General features: G+C 39.8%; 1 long non-coding RNA gene across 1 annotated transcript; it reads left to right on the forward strand.

Annotated features, from left to right (window-relative positions):
- The first annotated feature begins 7,083 nt into the window (after nucleotides 1–7,083).
- Nucleotides 7,084–14,276, forward strand: LOC113224890. The gene is made up of 2 exons (XR_003309514.1): nucleotides 7,084–7,283; nucleotides 13,588–14,276. It is a non-coding gene; the product is annotated as an uncharacterized LOC113224890 (long non-coding RNA).
- Nucleotides 14,277–18,703: the final 4,427 nt, after the last annotated feature.

Genomic DNA, 18,703 nt, shown 5'->3' on the forward strand with positions numbered 1-18,703 from the left:
TACTCCTAGTTGGTGCTTAGTCCTAGTTGGTGCTTAGTGCATTTGTTCACACTAAATATTTACAGGGATTCAACAGAGAATAAATCTGGTATTGAAAATACAGAAATTTAGAGTCTGATGAAGACACATAGTCTCTAATTTTTCTACCTGGTAAAGTTGCCCTGGTGTGGATATTATACTTTGTTTTCCATCATGTAAATGAGCTTTCTTGGTCTGTTCACTAACACTGGCCTCAAGTTGATGTCCCTCTTGCTTGCTCTTAGGGATGGTTGGCATCCTGAAACATTTTCTCTATGAAGAAAATCCAGAAGTCATATTTGAAAAGGGAGGTGGTGAGTTCTCAAATATGATAGAATGTCTGTGTTTTAAAATTTGCTGAATATGGGAAATTACTCTGGGCACGGCTTTCATTAGATGCTGGGGTTACAGACCTGGGTGCTGAGTTAAGCTGCATCGCCATCTCGTGGTCAGTTGATGTGGCGGCCAGAGACAGAGAGTTTAATGAGTACGTGAGTGAGCAGATTTCATATGCTAGAGTTGACCCTTCAACTTGGGGGTCATCTTGTAGACTTCTCTTATTTATACACAAGAAAAATGAATAGAAGAAAAGAAATGACCCAATCTTTTTGTTAGAGGGGTTACTCACAGAATTGCCATCACATTTAGTTGCTATTTCTCTCAATGGTGTGTGACATAGGATGTGTGTCTTTAGCTGAATACTTGAGTTTTCATGCAGTTGCATGACTTCCTATGAACATGAATACTCTTACTTTGAAAATGGATCTGATGTTGTTGTATCAGTTGAATGATGGTGTCTGCAAAAGGACTTTATAAATAATAAATTATTGAAAGAAATCTAAGTATTATAAGTTTTATTTTAAATTTTTTTGGCGTGGAAACAGATGCCATCTCATTCAAAGTTGCATCTGCAGTTGAAAGCCACTCGCTTATTTACTCATAAGTTAACTTTCATGAATACGTATTGGGCAGTTGCTATGTCATCACCATAGGAAGAAAGGACACAAAGAGCAAGAAAACACAGACTTAACTCTTAAAGAAATTACAGCCTAATAATGAAGAAGACATTAATACAATGTGCAATATGCTATGATAACAGATATTAGAGCAGATCCCAGAGACTGGTACCAACTTCAGTGCTTGCACATAAAAAGAGAGCGTTCAGTTCTGTGAGTGGGGGTGGAACAGAGTTGCAAAGACAGAATAAGCTTTATATAGGCAAAAACAAACTTGAGTTAAGTCTCAGATAAATACTAGTAGCATGCCAGGGAAATAGGTGAGTTCTGTTGGGAAAAGGAAATTCTGTATATGAAATGCTAAAACCCTGAAAAACAAAGCTATTAAAAATAACAATATTATCTTATAGTTATGAAAATATTTCAGTTCTGGCCATATGTCTTCAGGAACTCATGGATCTCATTCCAAACAAATGACAAAATAATTTGGCTTGGGGCTAGTATTTCATAACTTATAACAAAATTTGATATTTTTTGAAATTATGAAAACTAAGCTAATTTTAAATTGTGAACTATGCTATACCCTGAAGAGTCAATAGAAAATGATGAGAATCAAATTCTTTATAAAAGCTCATCTAGACTAATGGTTTTATCAATTTCTATATTACATGCTCGTCTTTTAGTTCCATGTATTAACAGCTGTTGGAGGTTTTTTTTTCTATTTCCCTTTCATCATACCAGGTATTTGAAAAAAAACCTTAATGGCCTAAAAGTCATGCTTTCTCTTTTCAAATTCCTTCTAGTTTTCTTCACCATCCTCTGGCATTCAGAGAATTACTTTGTAGACAGATTGATTGATGGCCATCTATCCACGCATCAGGCATTCTAAATGGCTCGCTTCTGGGCTATCTTGGGAGGAGAAATATTCATTAGCCCTTCAAAACATAGTAGTGAGGACAACTCTGTCAAAAAAGACATTTCTATGCACAGTGAGAGTCAAAAATTACATTATTCCAGGGTATGTTTTCCGCTGCCTCTGCACATCAAGGAGAGCAGAAAAACTTAAGTTGTTAGACAGATAACAAGGTAACAAAATAATTTGAAAGGAAAGCAAGCGTAGAGGATTTCCAAAATGCATAAAAGGTTAACTGTGTTTTAAGAACTCGTTTTTTGCCTCTCATTTTTCACTTCCCACCACAAATACCATACTTTTCAAAAAGGTACTGTGTCCCGACTTTCTGCCTGCTTAGGTTACTGCTGCCTTGAAGTACTTTCCCCTCCTCTGACTCTCATCCTTACCTTCTCAGTGACAACCATCATTCAAGATGAAGCCCGGAAGTTGAGCCTCTGGGAAAGATCTAACTTCCTGGGCTGGAATATATGCATGTACTATATGCTCCCTTGGCATCTTGTGCTATTTTACTGTGGCGGATTGATTGATTGCAGGCATTATTCCTGTTTTTCCTGCCTCTCTGTTTCATGTGTTTTGCAGTGAAACTTTGAACCTCATCCCATCAACAGGCTATTTACTCATTCCTTTGAATCTGAGTGAGCCTTGTGATTTACTCTGGCCAATAGATTGCAGAAGAATATTTGTTTGCCAGTTTCAAGCTAGGACTCAAAAAGATTGCATCGCTCATAATCGAGGACTTATAAGATCGTAATAATTGCTAGGGGAGGGATAGCATTAAGAGAAATACCTAATGTAAATGACAGGTTGATGGGTGCAGCAAACCACCATGTCACATGCATAATTATGTAACAAACCTGCACCTTCTACATATGTACTCCAGAAATTAAAGTGTAACAAAAAAATTAAAAATAATAATTGGATACTAATTAATTGCCCAGTTTCTCCATGCAGTAGTCTTCAGGCATCTGCCATTATGGTGGCTCATAAGAAAGATAACAAAATACAGATGTATTAAGGCTTTTCTACACTGAAGGATTTCACTAACATAGACCAGGAAACTGCATCCTGAGGTCAAGTGGCCTTGCACAGTGTCTTTGAGACCACTATCAAGGCTTATCTTGAGAAGTGGGTACTATCAAATATGTATGTCAGCTGAGGGCAAAAGTGATGTCAAACAAACTGATAACACACATACATACCCAGAGAGTTCTTTCAATCTCAAAAAGATGCTCAATTATTTCTTTGACTACTGTCAGTTTTCATTAATTAACAGAAAAGATTATTGAGAAATATAAATTATTTTGTAGGGTTAGTTGGTTCAGTGGTGTAATTATTCTTGGCAGAACTCTGAAAGGACACAAGTAACAGCACCTTCAGGTGCCAGTTGTCTTGACATTGAAAACTTGAAATTATCCCTTGGTGATTGCCAATCCAGTCAAACCTCTGTGAAAAACCACACTAGGCATGTAGTGTCCCAACAACGAAAAATCACTGCATCAGAAAAAGTGTCTGTGATCACCAATGTGCTTGAACCTATTAATTACAGGGAACTAAACATTTTCTCTGGGTTTTGTGACTCCTATTGGAGGTTTCATTGACTTCTCAGTTATCATAGTAAACCTGAGACATTTGGTTCAAAGAAGGAAAATTGGAGTGCAATTAAGTGCAGTTGGAGTGCATTCCTGCTTCTCCACCACCTCCCCTGAAGCCCTGTCATATCCCTCAGTTCTACCATGTCTTTCAGTCCATAGGAGGAACATGAGCATGCCAGAAGCTGCCACCATGTGGAATTGTTCTGAAAGTCACACATACTGTCCTCTTCACAGGTTAGCATTTCTGGCCTGAGAATTTACCATTGCAGAAAAGTAATATGGATACTTTTTGAATTATGACATAATAGTTCATATACATGCATACACCAATACTTAATTAGATAACCAAATGGCAATGAAAGGCAGCCATAGCTGGCCCAGCCTATGGGCCTTCCTGAAAATACTGTATTCAAAATAGTGAAGTTTTTCTCAGGGAGGAGGTGAGAAAAATCAGGGATTCCAAAGGGATGGTACATATTTCTGAGAGTGAAAAATTGCTCTCTATAGTTCAATAAGCCAAAGTTTGAGATACCTCCAACTTGTACCCACAGAGGTAGTCCCTCACCAGGTATGACTTTCACTGAATTAGATCATTTCCCATCCTTTCAGAATATAAGTCATGAGTTGTGTAAGTTGAAACAAAGACTGGAAATGAAAATTGTCTATCAAGGAAGAAATGTAATTCTTCCTTATACAAAATAAAGCCAGAGATAAAGCCCAGGGCTCCTAAATTATCCCCATGGAGTCTTCCTCTATCTTTCTCTTTTATCAACTTTTGCATGTCATTTCTATCCTCATAGTCACCTTCTAGTTCAAAATGGGGAACTCAGGCCCTGGCATCACATCTGTATTTCAACATAGGAAGAAGAAGGAATAGAAAGGGAAATCAAACTTTTCTAGCTGCACACCAATTTTTTTTCCAAGACGCTTTGCTGAAAATTGTCACCAAAAACTTACTACTACTGGCCAAAAGTTAGTCATATGTACCTAGCTGAAAGGGATACTAGGAAAGACAGTCTGTTAGCTGTGAACATTGTTGACTCAAATCACTTTAAGTTCTATTACTAAAAAAGAAGTAGAGAATGGATACTCAGAGGAAAACTAGTCAAATCTGCTCTACTAAGTTAAGGATATGAGAGAAGGAAAAGTAATGGTGAACTGACCCTGAACTGATAAAAATGATGACAGGAAAGAACTTCCAGGCAAAGAGCAGAAAAGTCAGGTTAGGTTCCAGGAGTCTAAAGTCTTGGCTGCAGATTGGAGCCATCCAATTTGCATCAGAAGTTATTAGTGCAATGGAAGATTAAGAAGTTTAGGATTTAGAACAAGATAAGTAGGAAAAAAACTGTGCTGTTCTGTGCACACCACCTCCTGGTTTTGGTAATTTGTTCAGGAAGAGAGGTTTAAGATAAACCTGGGTCAGGGGTTTTGGCACAAATTGGCAGAAGCTATCAATTGATTCTAAATGCTAGACCCAGGTCTCCACATCCAATAGATATTATTGTCAGAGTCTACCTAATCTGAAATCTGTTTGTTGCAACAAACCCTTGGGGTTATTTGTGCACGAATCTCTAATCTTTGGAACCAGAGAGATGGGGATTGTTAATGATGGAATAAATCAACTGTTATAAACAAATTCTGGCTAAACATGTGAAATACTTCCTCCTTGGCATTGTGTACTCTAATGGTCCCTTCTTGGCTGGGGGTGGGAATTCCTTAGGCTCAGCACTGCTCCTGGGTGGACTGTCACCAACCCCCTGCTTTTCTTTGTTCTCCATGGGTCGAGTTATTTGCCTAGTCAGTCCCAACGTGAGAACCTGTATATTTCAGTTGCAGGTGTTGAATTCATGCACCACTTTCATTCACTCTCTGTGAGCGCTGTGGAACAAGGTGCCAAGGAGGAAGTGTTCACATCTTTAAGCAGAATTTGTTTGTAACAGTTGATTTATTCCATCATGTTCTTACATTGACACCAGAAATACTGCCTCTGGATTTCCACTTCTTTTTACCATTCAGGAAGACTGGTTTGTTCCTGATCTCTACTTCAAGGGGGATGTAAGAGTAGAAATGTGTGGGTAACTTTTTCAGTGTCCAGTTTGCTTTAAGACTGTGTTAGAGAAATTGAACTGGGTGTATATTAACTTCGCTTTCCCCCACCACTGTGGGAAGATTTTCCGTTGCAGTATCTAGATGCGGATGAAGAGATCTGGAGCCATGACATTGGTGAAACTATTCACATTGCACAATGGTCAAGGCTCCCTATTATCTACCTACTTCTCCAGTCATATTTAACTCCACACTACTGCTTTTCCCTCTTTTGCTGTGCGTTTTTCCCTGCTACCACAGGCCATTTGCATGTGCTTCCCAGCCATCTGCAACACTCCTCTCGCCTACTTGCTTGCCTCTGGCACTCCCTCCTCTAAACACACAAATGTTTAGTTTATATTCATCCTTTACACCTCAGCCAAAGCAGCGCATCTTAGAAGAAATGCTTTTTGAATCTTAAAGAGTAAAGAGTACTCAAATCCTTATAATATGCAAACTTGAACTGTCATTTCTACAAAAGTATATCTTAGCTTGAAATTAGGCATGCATTAATATTAGTATGATTAATATCCCTCTACCCTGTTTGGCTCTAATTATACTGACAGCAAGGAGTGAGTCTTTTATGCCAACTACTATATTATCAGCACTCAACATATGCATGGTAAATAGTAGGTGTTGAATAAATACTTAGTGACTGAATGCATGAATCTGTATTTGTCCCTGGCATATCATAAGTCTTTGTCTCTGTCTCACATACACACACACACACACACACTTCTCTCTCTCTCTCTCTCACACACACACACATCTTAAATAAATATATCAACTAAATGAGTTAACATACGTTAAGCGAATTTATGAAAAAATTGTTTAAGATGCTGTGTGGTAGAGGGGAATGAACATGAACTTTACAGTCAGGCATTTAGGACCTAACAGCCGTTCTTCAATTAATTGGCTGTCTGAGTTTGGCAAGCTATCTTACCTGTCTGAGCCTCAGTTTCCTAATCTGAGAAGAGGATAAGAGCTTTGAGCCTAGTTGTCAAAGTCAAATGAGATAACATCAAAAAACTGCCTTGCTGAGTGGTGAGTATTCCGTAAGTACTTAATAAATGGAAGCTACTGCCATGATTGAATTTGTATTATCATTATGTTAAAGAAGGGAATAGAGCTCAGTTTAGTTGAATTACACACACACCAAAAAACAGTGCTGGCTACATAAATTGATTGAGTAACTAGTTGTAGAATAAATGAATAAATTCATTTTGAGAATGACTTGAAATCTGTATTGTGAACAAAGTGTTTTTCGAGTATTTTAGAACAACTCAGAATCCCGCCGCTAGGTGTCGATAAACATACACTATAAAAACAAGACCTGGCTTCCTAGATTCTGAATCTGCTGTTAAATTTTCTTAAAATATTAGAGGGCCTCAGTTATTTATAAGTAAAATCATGTGTATCGTCAATCAAAAGTTTTCAACTATCTAGGAGTGTCTATCAAGTAAATCAAATTTTCACACTCTTTCTTGTTTTCTTTCTTTATTTTTAATACTAGGAAACGCACTCACTTCAACCTGCACCAACCAAAATGACTGCTTACAGGCCATTCAGCCCCTTTATCACTGTGGCTCAACTTTGACTTTCTTTCCAGTTCATCCGTGATTCAGATTTCTTCTGTTTCAGAAGCTTTGCCCATGCCTTCTGCCACCTTCTGCCAGGAATTATACCTGTCCCATCCCATCAAGTCTCCTGAATGCCCAGGTAAAGATTTATTTTTCCTTTGGGTCTCAAAAATGTTTTATTCTGCCGGGCGAGGTGGCTCAAGCCTGTAATCCCAGCACTTTGGGAGGCCGAGACGGGTGAATCACGAGGTCAGAAGATCGAGACCATCCTGGCTAACACCGTGAAACCCCGTCTCTACTAAAAAATACAAAAAACTAGCCGGGCGAGGTGGCGGGCGCCTGTAGTCCCAGCTACTGTGGAGGCTGAGGCAGGAGAATGGCGTAAACCTGGGAGGCGGAGCTTGCAGTGAGCTGAGATCCAGCCACTGCACTCCAGCCGGGGCAATAGAGCGAGACTCCGTCTCAAAAAAAAAAAAAAAAGAAAATGTTTTATTCTAGTCACTCTTCACTAAATATGGATTCCCTGTTACAAACAATATTAGTTTCCTGAGCTTACTATAACAAAATACCACAGATGGAATGGTTTAAACAACTAAATTTATTTTCTCATGGTTCTAAATGATGAGAGTCCTAATGTTACCTGAAAGGGTCCCAATCCAGACCCCAAAAGAGGGTTCTTTGATCTCACTCAAGAAATAATTCAGGGAGAGTCTGTAAAGTGAAAGCAACTTTATTAAGAAAGTAAAGGAATAAAAGAATGGCTACTCAATAGGCAGAGCAGCCCCGAGGGTTGCTGGTTGCTCATTTTTATGGTTATGTCTTGATTATATGCTAAACAAGGGGTGGATTATTTATGCCTCCCCTGTTTAGACCATATAGGGTAACTTCCTGATGTTGACATGGCATTTGTAAACTGTCATAGTGCTGGGACATAGCATTGAATGCTGTCGTAGCATTGAGGAGGACCAGAGGTGGGTCTTGTCACCATCTTGGTTTCGGCGGGTTTTAGCCAGCTTCTTTACTGCAACCTGTTTTATCAGCAAGGTCTTTATGACCTGGATCTTGTGCCGACCTCCTATCTCATCCTGTGACTTAGAATGTCTAACCGTCTGGGGATGCAGACCAGTAGGTCTCAGCCTTATTTTGCCCAGCTCCTGTTCAAGATGGAGTTGCCCTGATCCAAATGCCTGACACTAGATCAAGATGTCAGCAGGGTTGGTTTCTTGAGGTCAAGAAACGAGCCCTCTTACCCTAACTTCTATGACTGTCTTCTCCTCATATCTTCACATTGTCTTTTCTCTGTACATGACTGTGTCCTGAACTCTTTTAAAAAGAACACCAATCATATTGGACCAGGGACCACCCTAACCGCCTCATTTTAATTTAGTTGCCTCTTTAAATGTCCCGACCTGCAGGACAGTCGAACGGACCCTGGAAGGGGGAGTGGGAATGGAGGAGACAAGAAAACACGAGAAATGGAGGCAAGACAAATAGCCTGATCAAGTCTCGTTTAATGGTGGCAGTGCAATGCCTTATATAGGCTGGCAGAGGAAGAGGTTGGGCCAGAGCGGTGGGGGGGGGGCCGGATTTTTTCAAATTACAATTGCGCATGCGCCGTGGGTTTGTACTTTTCCCGGGCGCAGGATCGTGCCTGCGCCATAGGCTGCATATCTTCCTGGGCGGGAAAAATGTTTGCACGCGCGCGGGGAAAAGTCTAGGCGCGCGCGGGAAAGGTTTGTAATGAAGAACCCGGAAATGTGCCATCTTGTCTCCGCTTTGCGGAGATCAAGCAACAGAGGTCGGCTAATTCGGGGCCTCATGGCTCCGGACATTTAAATACCCGGTCACCAAATGTAATCATATCCTGAGATGCTGGAGGTTAGTACATTAACATCAGAACTTCAGAGGAACACATTTTAGCAAATAAAATACATTCTCACACACCTCAAAAGTTCTCAATACAATTTACTACAACTGCGATTATTGATATGTACAAGTCATTAACTTAATGTGTATTTTGTGCCTAAAATCTGTAAGTTTCCATAACGGCAGGAACCATATCTGTTTGGTTAAAGAGGTAACTTCAATATGCTGCAACTGTGCTTAATGCCTAGTACATAGTAGGTTGTCTTTTTTTATTATTGCATTAATATCATCTTGTTTATTTTTATTTCCCGCGTAACTCCAATGTCTGGCACAAAGTGCCTCAGTAAATATTAAATTGAAGAAATATATTTAATAGCCAGCAGCTAAAAAGAATGCTCTGGATGCTTTACTTTTCCTTTTTTTAAACCAACTCCTTACTCTTGTTAGCATGACAGCCCACTGGAGTGGCTACATATTTGGCATCAGCAAAGAGAAGAAGGTTTCCCACAGTCAGACGGGTGCATAATAGTAAATTAGCCTCAGCCCAGGTTTAACAGTTGTACTTTGGGTGGCTTGATAATAATAAACCTGTGCCGCTTTATAGAAGCAGACATCCTGTAGAACCATATTCAATACTTTCCGTAGTCCCAGGCACTGGGGTCTCTGTCCTGGCCTGAGCTGCGCCTCTGCCAGCTGCAGCCCTCTCTTACTAAGAGAAGTCTGTGTGGCAAGGTTACAGGACCATCTGTAACCCACAATCCCTATTTTTCTAGACATCTGGCCAGGAACTCAAGACTCTGATGTTTCCTGCCAAAGTGGATCTCTGCTTGCTGCTGGGGTTTGCAGAGTCTTCTTACCCAGATTCATTCTGCTGAGGCGACCTCAGGCCCAAGGGACAGCAGGAGATTCCTCATGGTGTGGGACAGAGCCAGACGTGGAGAAAACATAGGGGCGGGACATGCAGAGTTAGGAGCACCCATCTGATCTCTTGGCTCTGTCCCCCCAAATATAGGGGTAGATGTCTTTGTATACTTTATACTCTGATGTTTCACCTAACACGTTATATTAGAACCCATAGGAACGTTTCCTAAGTCACTATCCCAGGAATTCTCATGCCTCTGTAGAGTCATTGTTACCGAACATGTGCGGTGCGTGGAGCCACACAAGCCTAAGCTTCAATATCAATTCTACCTCCACCATTTGTGTGACTTTGGACATGTCACTTAAACTTTCTGAGCTTTAGTTTCCCCAACTGAAAAAAAGGAAGTTAAATCAAATCATATTTTTATGACAAAACTTTGAGTGTGACGTTTCCTGTTGCCCTGGAATTAATTGCCAGGACCCAAGGCTGAGGATGAAAGAGGTATTATGAATCCCACATTTAAATGAGACATCAGTGAAATATTCACCAACAATTAAGGCCAGATACTTCCCACAGGACATACGAAGAAACAGCCAAACCCTCTCTGCTACCCCCATCATCACTCAACCTCCTCCCTCAGTCTGTTTCAGTAGAGTCTTGGGAAGAGTAATTTAAAAAGCATGAGGAATGCAAGAAATAATATATAGTAATTGAAAAATGCATACACAGCAGAAAAGAAATAGGCGAAACACTGGCAAAAAAAAAAAAAATATGGAAAATAATAGACCTGGTATTCTTAATGAGCCATAAAGTAAATGGTAGCAATATGAAATGATTAAATTTAAAACATAATTCTTTTCAGGCTCTTGCACCTATGAAGTAAGGCTTCATTTTTAATCATGCTGGGCACAGGCACTAAAAGAAACATGGACCTGTTTTTAACCCTTGATGCTGAGAACTCAGAGAAAAGGTAAAGAGAGTATCAGCTAACTGGGGAACGCTATATAAAAAGGACTAAAGAAACAATATTCAGGAAGGAGGCAAACAAGAGGAACAGAAACAACGTTTTTCTCTTCTTCAAGTACTTGAAAGTGTGATTTTTTTCAGAGCTCTGTTGTACAGCTTTTTGTTTTTGTTTTTGTTTTTGTTTTTGAGACAGGGTGTGTTGCTCTGTCATCCAGGATGGAGTGCAGTGGTGCAATCACAGCTTATTGCAGCCTTGACCTGCTGGGCTCAAGGGATTCTTTCACCACAGCCTCCTGAGTAGTTAAGACTACAGATGCACACCACCATGTTCAGCTGATTTTTGTGTGTGTATTTGTATACAGACGATGTTTCAACATGTTGCCCAGGCTGCTCTTGAACTCTTGGGCTCAAGGGATCCTCCTGCCTTGGCCTTCCGAAGTGCTGGGATTCCAGGCCTGGGCCACAGCACCCAGCCTGTATAGTTTTTGAAAAAGACAATATCGGAGGAATTGAATTTCTTTAGCAGTAGTAGGATTGAGGACAATGATATATAATTATAAACCAGAAATATAAAAGAAACTTTGCCATTATATTCTTGTGGCACTTTCTATGGGACAATTGTCTTTAAGTTAAAGTACAGAGCAAACTGTCTTACTACCAAGATGAATTGGCTGGAAAAATGCTCTCATTGTAAGTTGTTTATCCAAATTAGGTAGGCAGTTTACTGATCAGAAGATTGAAATAGAGCAATTCAACATCTGATACTAGTGGAAATATTTCAGCTTTGTGTTCAAATCTGGCTCTTACCTAGTAGCTGCACAATTTTAGGTGTCACTCAAAATTGCTGGGCCTAGTTCCTTCCCAGAGAAAGAGAAATCACATGGTCTGCCTAGCAGACAGTGCTGGGACAGTAAAAAATGACTCCAAATGCAAAGGACCAAGACTGTATCTTGCAGAGTAGAAATGTTCCCTCTTTGCCAGTTATTCCTGCCACAGTAGTTTTGACATTCTACCCTACAAATAAAATGAGAAGTAGTGCTGTGCCAATTATAGAACTTATAATATTAATAAATCTTGACATATTAATTACTTTTATATTAAAAACAAATTTCTAATTCTTATACCTTTAAAAGTTGCTGTAATTGTACTTATATATTGAAAAAAATGAGGCCTATAAAAGTCCAGTTACTAATTTTTTATTGATTTATATGTATGTATGTATTTATTTATTTAGTACTGCAGATAGAAACAGCCATCAAATCTAGCTTTCTCCTATTGGGAAAAAAGTGAGTTCTCCTTTTAATTTGATTAATAAATAATCAAAGAGAAGAAAAATGGCTTTGTCACAGATACTCTCTTAAATTGATCAAGTGGTTACTTTTGATTAACTCAGAGGTTAACTACTGAGGGTTTTGCTTCTCTGCATGGATGGTGGTGGTGCTGCCACACCCAGATCCACTGCACCTGCTGTGGCGCCACCCCTCAGTTGCTGAGATGATAGCTGTTCACAGGTCACGCTTATCCCCATCTCTGGAGAATTTCCTTCTTCAAGCCTGAGGAGTTATGTCCATCCCACCCCAGCCTTCTACAACCCACAGCTAATGACAGGCTGACAGGGAGAAAACAGTGGAGAATTTGCCTCAAGGCAGGACCCGCCATGAGGTGCAATTTATGCTCCAGAGCTCTGCTCCCCATGGATTGAGGCTGAACCTCCTCTTCAGCTGAGACCACATTCCTGCTTAGCTCCTTCCCTGTCCTGTCCTATTCTCTTCTGTTTCTTCTCTTTCTTCTCTTCAGGGCTCTCCTTACCTAAAACAGCTCCGCCTGAATTCCTGTCACAGGTTCTGTTCCTAGGAAATCCAACCTAAGATGCTGGAGAAATGAGATGATTCGTGATCAATTTTATTTCTGAAAAACATTCTAAGAATGAAAGTTAGCATTCAGTTATAATGCAAAAAGGGAAAGCACTTATAACTCAGAATTCTAAAACAATTTTAAATTCCATTTCTGTCATTTGAAATCAGACAAATTATAAGAATTTAAAGGGGATCTTAAAATGTTGAAAGCATTCTTAATTGCATTTATCACAGGTCAATAATGGGATAAAAGAGAAATTTGCCACATAAAATAAGTTTCTCAATGTTATTAATAACACCATTAGGGAAAAATATTTTCCCCACCCCTATACCCACCCATGCTTTTGAGCCTCTTGTTTTTTCTGTCTCCAAAGTTTAGAGAGAACAATGGTGACCTCCAGTGGCCAATAAGGCAATTTTTGGTCAAAACTCCCAAATTAAGTCAGAGATACTGCACCCTAATGTTCATAGATTTGTTTTTTTGTATAGTTTGCACAATGTGTTAACCTTTATCGATATACTGTTAAGGATTTTAGAACTCAAATATCCTCTTTTTAATCACAAGCCTAAAATGGAGTATCACTTAGATCACCATCCAAAATTTTTAAAATAAACTGAGATTATTCCAAAGGAGTATGGGGTTTTACACCCACAAATAATGAGAAAATTAAATGAGAGAAATTAAGGTCTTAACATACTAAACTACATTACTTCTAATTTCTGTGGCGTTTTGTTATTGGATAGAAATACATTTTTAAGTACCATCTTACAACTAAACGTGAATAACCCATTGCTAAATACTGACCCAAAATACAATGTCTGATTTGCCTACTTTCATTTAACTGAAGAAATATGCAACTGAAACTAATGGTCTTTATTTTATTTTTTTGTAGAGACAGGGGTTTCCCTTTGTTTCCCAGAATGGTCTTGAACTCCTGGTTTTCAAGCAGTCCTCCTGCCTTGGTCTCTCAAAGTGCTAGGATTACAAGTGTGAGCCACCATACCCAGTCATAGTGCTCTTATAAAATGCATCATCATATTTATTTTACAAATGGAGAAACAGAAGTCTGTATAGATAAGTTTTGAAGTTACTAGGGACCTGGAAATCATACTGAAGATGTCTCCAATTAAAAACTCTGGAGAGTTTCGAGGCTAGAGGGGTCAGGAAATGAATAAAAACTTTAGCCCCAGCTGATCACAATGAGGTTAATCACAGTACTAATTAAAGATACTTCAGATCCTAGGACAATGGTCCGAAGTCGAGTGACTTTACTTTCCTGTTTGCCCTTTGAAAATCGAGGCCTGACTTTTCTACATGCTCAGTCATGCTCAGATAACCTAAATTGATAGAGAGAAAGTTAGCAGAGGATAAGATAAACTGGTTAACTGTAAATAAGATTTTGCTGTTGGAGAATCTTCTTGTTGCTCTGGTTTTAGATAGCAGAGGAAGCCAAAAAATATCTGCTTTAAGTTATCAGGAGTAGAAGTTCATCCATGCTGAAATTAACGGGTTGCTTCTCTTTTTCTGGTTTATTCTTACTTTACTGGTGAAGAGAAAATAAATTAATTAATACCTTATTGTTAAAAGGATTGTAGTGGGAGAAACTCTTTTATAAACTATGTGATTTTGTATGATTTTCTGATAGAAAATATTTGATCAGTTGATTGTCTTTAGACTCCGGATTTCCACTGGCCAAATATTGTTTATCTTCTTGGAGTGCTTTGGCGGGCTTTCTTTCCTTAGGAAATGAGTTGGAAAACATCAGTGATACTTCAAAGCCATAGCTTGGGGTTATTATCTGATTTATGAAATGACTATTTCCATCATTTATCAGAACACACAGTCCTTCCTGTGGAATTGGAATCCTAGTATGTTAATAACATTGAGGAACTGCTGATTATCACATCATTGTAGGAAACAACTGAACAAAAAGGTCCATAACAAAATGACAAGAGTCGTTTTTTGGGAGGCATGGGGGTGAGACGGAGTCTCCCTTTGTGGCCCGGGCTGGAGTGCAGTGACATAATCTCGGCTCACTGCAGCCTCTACCTCCCGGGTTAGAGTGATTCTCCTGCCTCAGCCTCCCCGAGTAACTGGGACTACAGGAGTGCACCACCACGCCCAGATAATTTTTTCCTTTTTTTTTTTTTTTGTATTTTTAGTAGAGACGAGGTTTCACGATGTTGGCCATACTGGTCTCAAACTCTTGACCTCAGGTCAAGAGCCTCGGCATCCCAAAGTGCTGTGATTACAGGTGTGAGCTGCCGTGCCCGGCCCAAAACCACAAGAGCCTTAACGTCTCTGTAAGGTACAGGAGATCACTTGACAAATTTAACATTTTGGAGATTAGGAAAAACAGCCTGTTTTTCTTAATTTATGTTCACGGACATACTTTACCAAATGAAGGCATTAACTATCTCTCTAACATATCCATAGATTTTCCCCATTTCTTAATTTTCCTTTCTCTCAGCAACAGGAAGTCAGGAAAAGTGGATCTCATTCTCATGTGTCTCTGTCTTGTTATTTGAGCTTTGGAAAGTTACAGAAACTCTGTAGTCTTTAGATTTCCAACCCCTTAAATGAGAATCATAGGTCGGGAAAGCTAAAAATTAATAAAATAAAATAAAGTAAAATTCGGATGCTTCCCTGAGAGATTCTGATGCAGGTGATATTCGTGAGCTTGGGAAATGAAGATATGTATTTCTAGATAGCTGTCTAGGTGGTTTCCATTATGAGCCAGTCTTTGGCACTGCTGGGCAATGTTAGATGATCTCTGAGGACTTTTACAGATTTATGAATATAAAGTCTGTTCTTCAGTAATAGTAAACTTTGATGCAAAATAGTTTTCTTACCTCAAGGATGTCAATTATTCAAATGGTAACTTCCAAGTCATTATTCATATTCCTGGTAACATCAAATGTCCATTCATCTTAATAGGAAAGGAGGGAGGAAAGAATAGAAAAAAACTCAAATAAGTTAAACCTGGGTTTGGGGGATTGGCCAGACATTACACAGAACGAATTTTTGATATTTTGTCAGTTATGATGTTATGTAAATATTTCAGTGGGGGGTCTCATCAGAATATAGATGATGTACTTAAGTGGGAGTAACAAAGGAAAGTTTTACAAAAAGACTATTCTGTTCAAATATGGACAGGGTGAAAAGAAACCAGAAAGTTAAGTTCCAGTCCCCTGGGGCTAGCATCAAGGAAGAGCTATTAATTACCCTCCTGAGCCTTACCCTCCTGAGCCTAAGGGAAAAGAGGAAGGAACCATTATCAGGATAAAGAGATTTAAGGCCGGGCGCGTTGGCTCAAGCCTGTAATCCCAGCACTTTGGGAGGCCGAGACGGGCGGATCACGAGGTCAGGAGATCGAGACCATCCTGGCTAACACGGTGAAACCCCGTCTCTACTAAAAAATACAAAAAACTAGCCGGGCCAGGTGGCAGGCGCCTGTAGTGCCAGCTATTCGGGAGCCTGAGGCCTGAGCCAGGAGAATGGCGGCGGAGCTTGCAGTGAGCCGAGATCGCGCCACTGTACTCCAGCCTGGGAGACAGAGCAAGACTCCGTCTCAAAAAAAAAAAAAAAAAAAAAGAGATTTAAGGCTGCTCAGTGAGAGCTGTTTTGGTCACATGACAGAGCCAACCTGAAGTAAGCTGACAGGAAAAACGTTGAAGGACTGCATCCCTGGCCTCAATTTTCTCTTTTCCAAGGTGCTGCTGATGCGCCGTGCCTCCCACTGACTGATTCTAAATCTAAGAGGAAAGGCAAGGGCTGTGCCGTGCCTATGTAAAGACAATCCCCTGAGGGCACAGAGGAAGTGGAGGGACACAGAGGGATAGGAGGAAGTTAAGCTGCAAAAAGATTCAGCTCTTCCCCAGTGGTTTCAAACCTCCAGAATGTGAACATTCTTCTGTAAATGTTGTTTCCTGACTTATTCACAAGAATGCTTCCTATTTAGCTCCATCACCCAGCTCAGATGACATCTGATCTGCGAAGCTGTCCTTGCCCTTTGCCCACAAACCCATTTGTGTATGACCTCAGAACCAACTTTTAAAATTGCTCTTTTCCTATCGTGTTATAGGCCCACGTCTATATTATTATTGAATTGTCCATATTTTCAATAATCCATGGCAAAATGTCCTTGAGGATTTGGTTGAGTCAAATTAAGGGGTCTGATAGAATAGACTGTTAATATATTTGGTTTTTGTTTTGTTTTGAGATGGAGTCTCACTCTGTTGCCCAGGTCAGAGTGCAGTGGCACGATCTCGACTCACTGCAACCTCCGCCTCTTGGGTTCAAGCCATTCTGCTGCCTCAACCTCCCAAATAGCTGAGATAACAGGCGCACACCACCACATCCGGCTAATTTTTGTATTTTTAGTAGAGACGGGTTTTTGCCATGTTGGCCAGGCTGGTCTCGAACTCGTGACCTCAGGTGACCCGCCCACTTTAGCCTCCCAAAATGCTGGGATTACAGGTGTGAGCCACCGTGCCAGTCCTCTCTTCCTCGTTTCTGACCCACCATTTTCGACCCACCTTTTTCCCAGTCTCCATGAAACTTAATGTCGATGTCACTAAATTACCTGAAATATGACAATTCTGTGTAAATGAAGGATTGCTTTCTTTTCATATGCCACATTTTTAGTCATGTTTTCCTGTGGACCAATTACTGTTTTATGGGTAAATTCACATCTGCTGAATTTGGAAAGCCTCTACTAAATAACATTGGCAAACCATTTCTTAGAAATAATTACTTTTGATAGACATATTTGTTTTTCTGACTTGACTATTTATTTCAATACTTTTTAATGACTTTATTTGTAAATTATGGTTATATGATATCTTGTATGTAAAGATATTAATGTAATAGCTGATTTACCAAAAAAACTATCAACAAAAAAGCAACAATTATTATGTTTGGTAGTGCTAACAATAGCTTACACTTGTGAAACTGTAGTATTTTATGGCAATTTAATACATATTATCTCATTTACTCCCATGAAGTAGATATTATCAGGACTTTCACATTATTGAAAAGATTGTGAGATAGAAAGCCCCTAAGAGAAAATTTCTAAACATACATGCATGTGACCACCCCCCGGGCTTACACAAACAACTTATCTGGAAAACCCCCAGCCGTTTGAGGTTGCGAAAAAGGCGGGAACCAATCAGAAACTGCCGAATGTTCAACTTTAAATGTCAACCAATAATAAGCTTATAACTACTGTTTCTCTGTAACTTGTTTGTACCTTGCTATAAAAGAAACCCTAAAACAGCAGCCGGGGCCTCTCTCTTTACCTGCCATTATATGGTGTGGAGAGGTCCGGGTTCGAACTCGTAATAAATCGACCCCGGCTATTTGGCTTTGACTCTGGACTCTGGTGGTCACTTACTGGGGTCTCGCGACTTCGGGCACAACATAACAAAACAATTATTTGTTAAATATCTATCATGTTCCCTGTACTGTTTTAAAAGCTGGGCACACAGTAGTTTTGAAAGATAAAATACTTGCCCTTGAAGAGTTTACAATTTGTTGGGAGTGAGATGGGAAAAGCCAATAGAAGTACATAGACTATTTATCTAAAGCAGTCGCTCTCAGTGTGGTCCCAGTGCCAGTGACATCTGTATCATCCTGACCCTGCATTATGAGGAATTTGTAAAAAATGAAAATTACTGAGCTCATCCCAAAACTTTTGTGCCAGAAATTCTGGGTTGGGACTCAGCAGCCTTTGTTTTCAACAAGACCTCTTGTTGCTTTTGATGCATACTCAAGTTTGTTTCTTTTTATTTGTTTTGAGACAGGGTCTTGCTCTGTCGCCCAGGCTGTAGTGAAATAGTGTGATTTCCACTCATTGCAACCTCTGCCTCCCAGGCTCAAGCGATCCTCCTGTCTCAGCCTCCTAAGTAGCTGGAATTACAGGTGTGTGCCACTGTGCCCATCTAATTTTTGTATTTTTTGTAGAGATGGGGTTTTGCCATGTCTCCCAGGCTAGTCTTGAACTCCTG

The sequence above is a fragment of the Piliocolobus tephrosceles genome, chromosome 10, assembly GCF_002776525.5.
Source record: "Piliocolobus tephrosceles isolate RC106 chromosome 10, ASM277652v3, whole genome shotgun sequence".
In the NCBI taxonomy this organism is placed as follows: Eukaryota; Metazoa; Chordata; class Mammalia; order Primates; family Cercopithecidae; genus Piliocolobus; species Piliocolobus tephrosceles.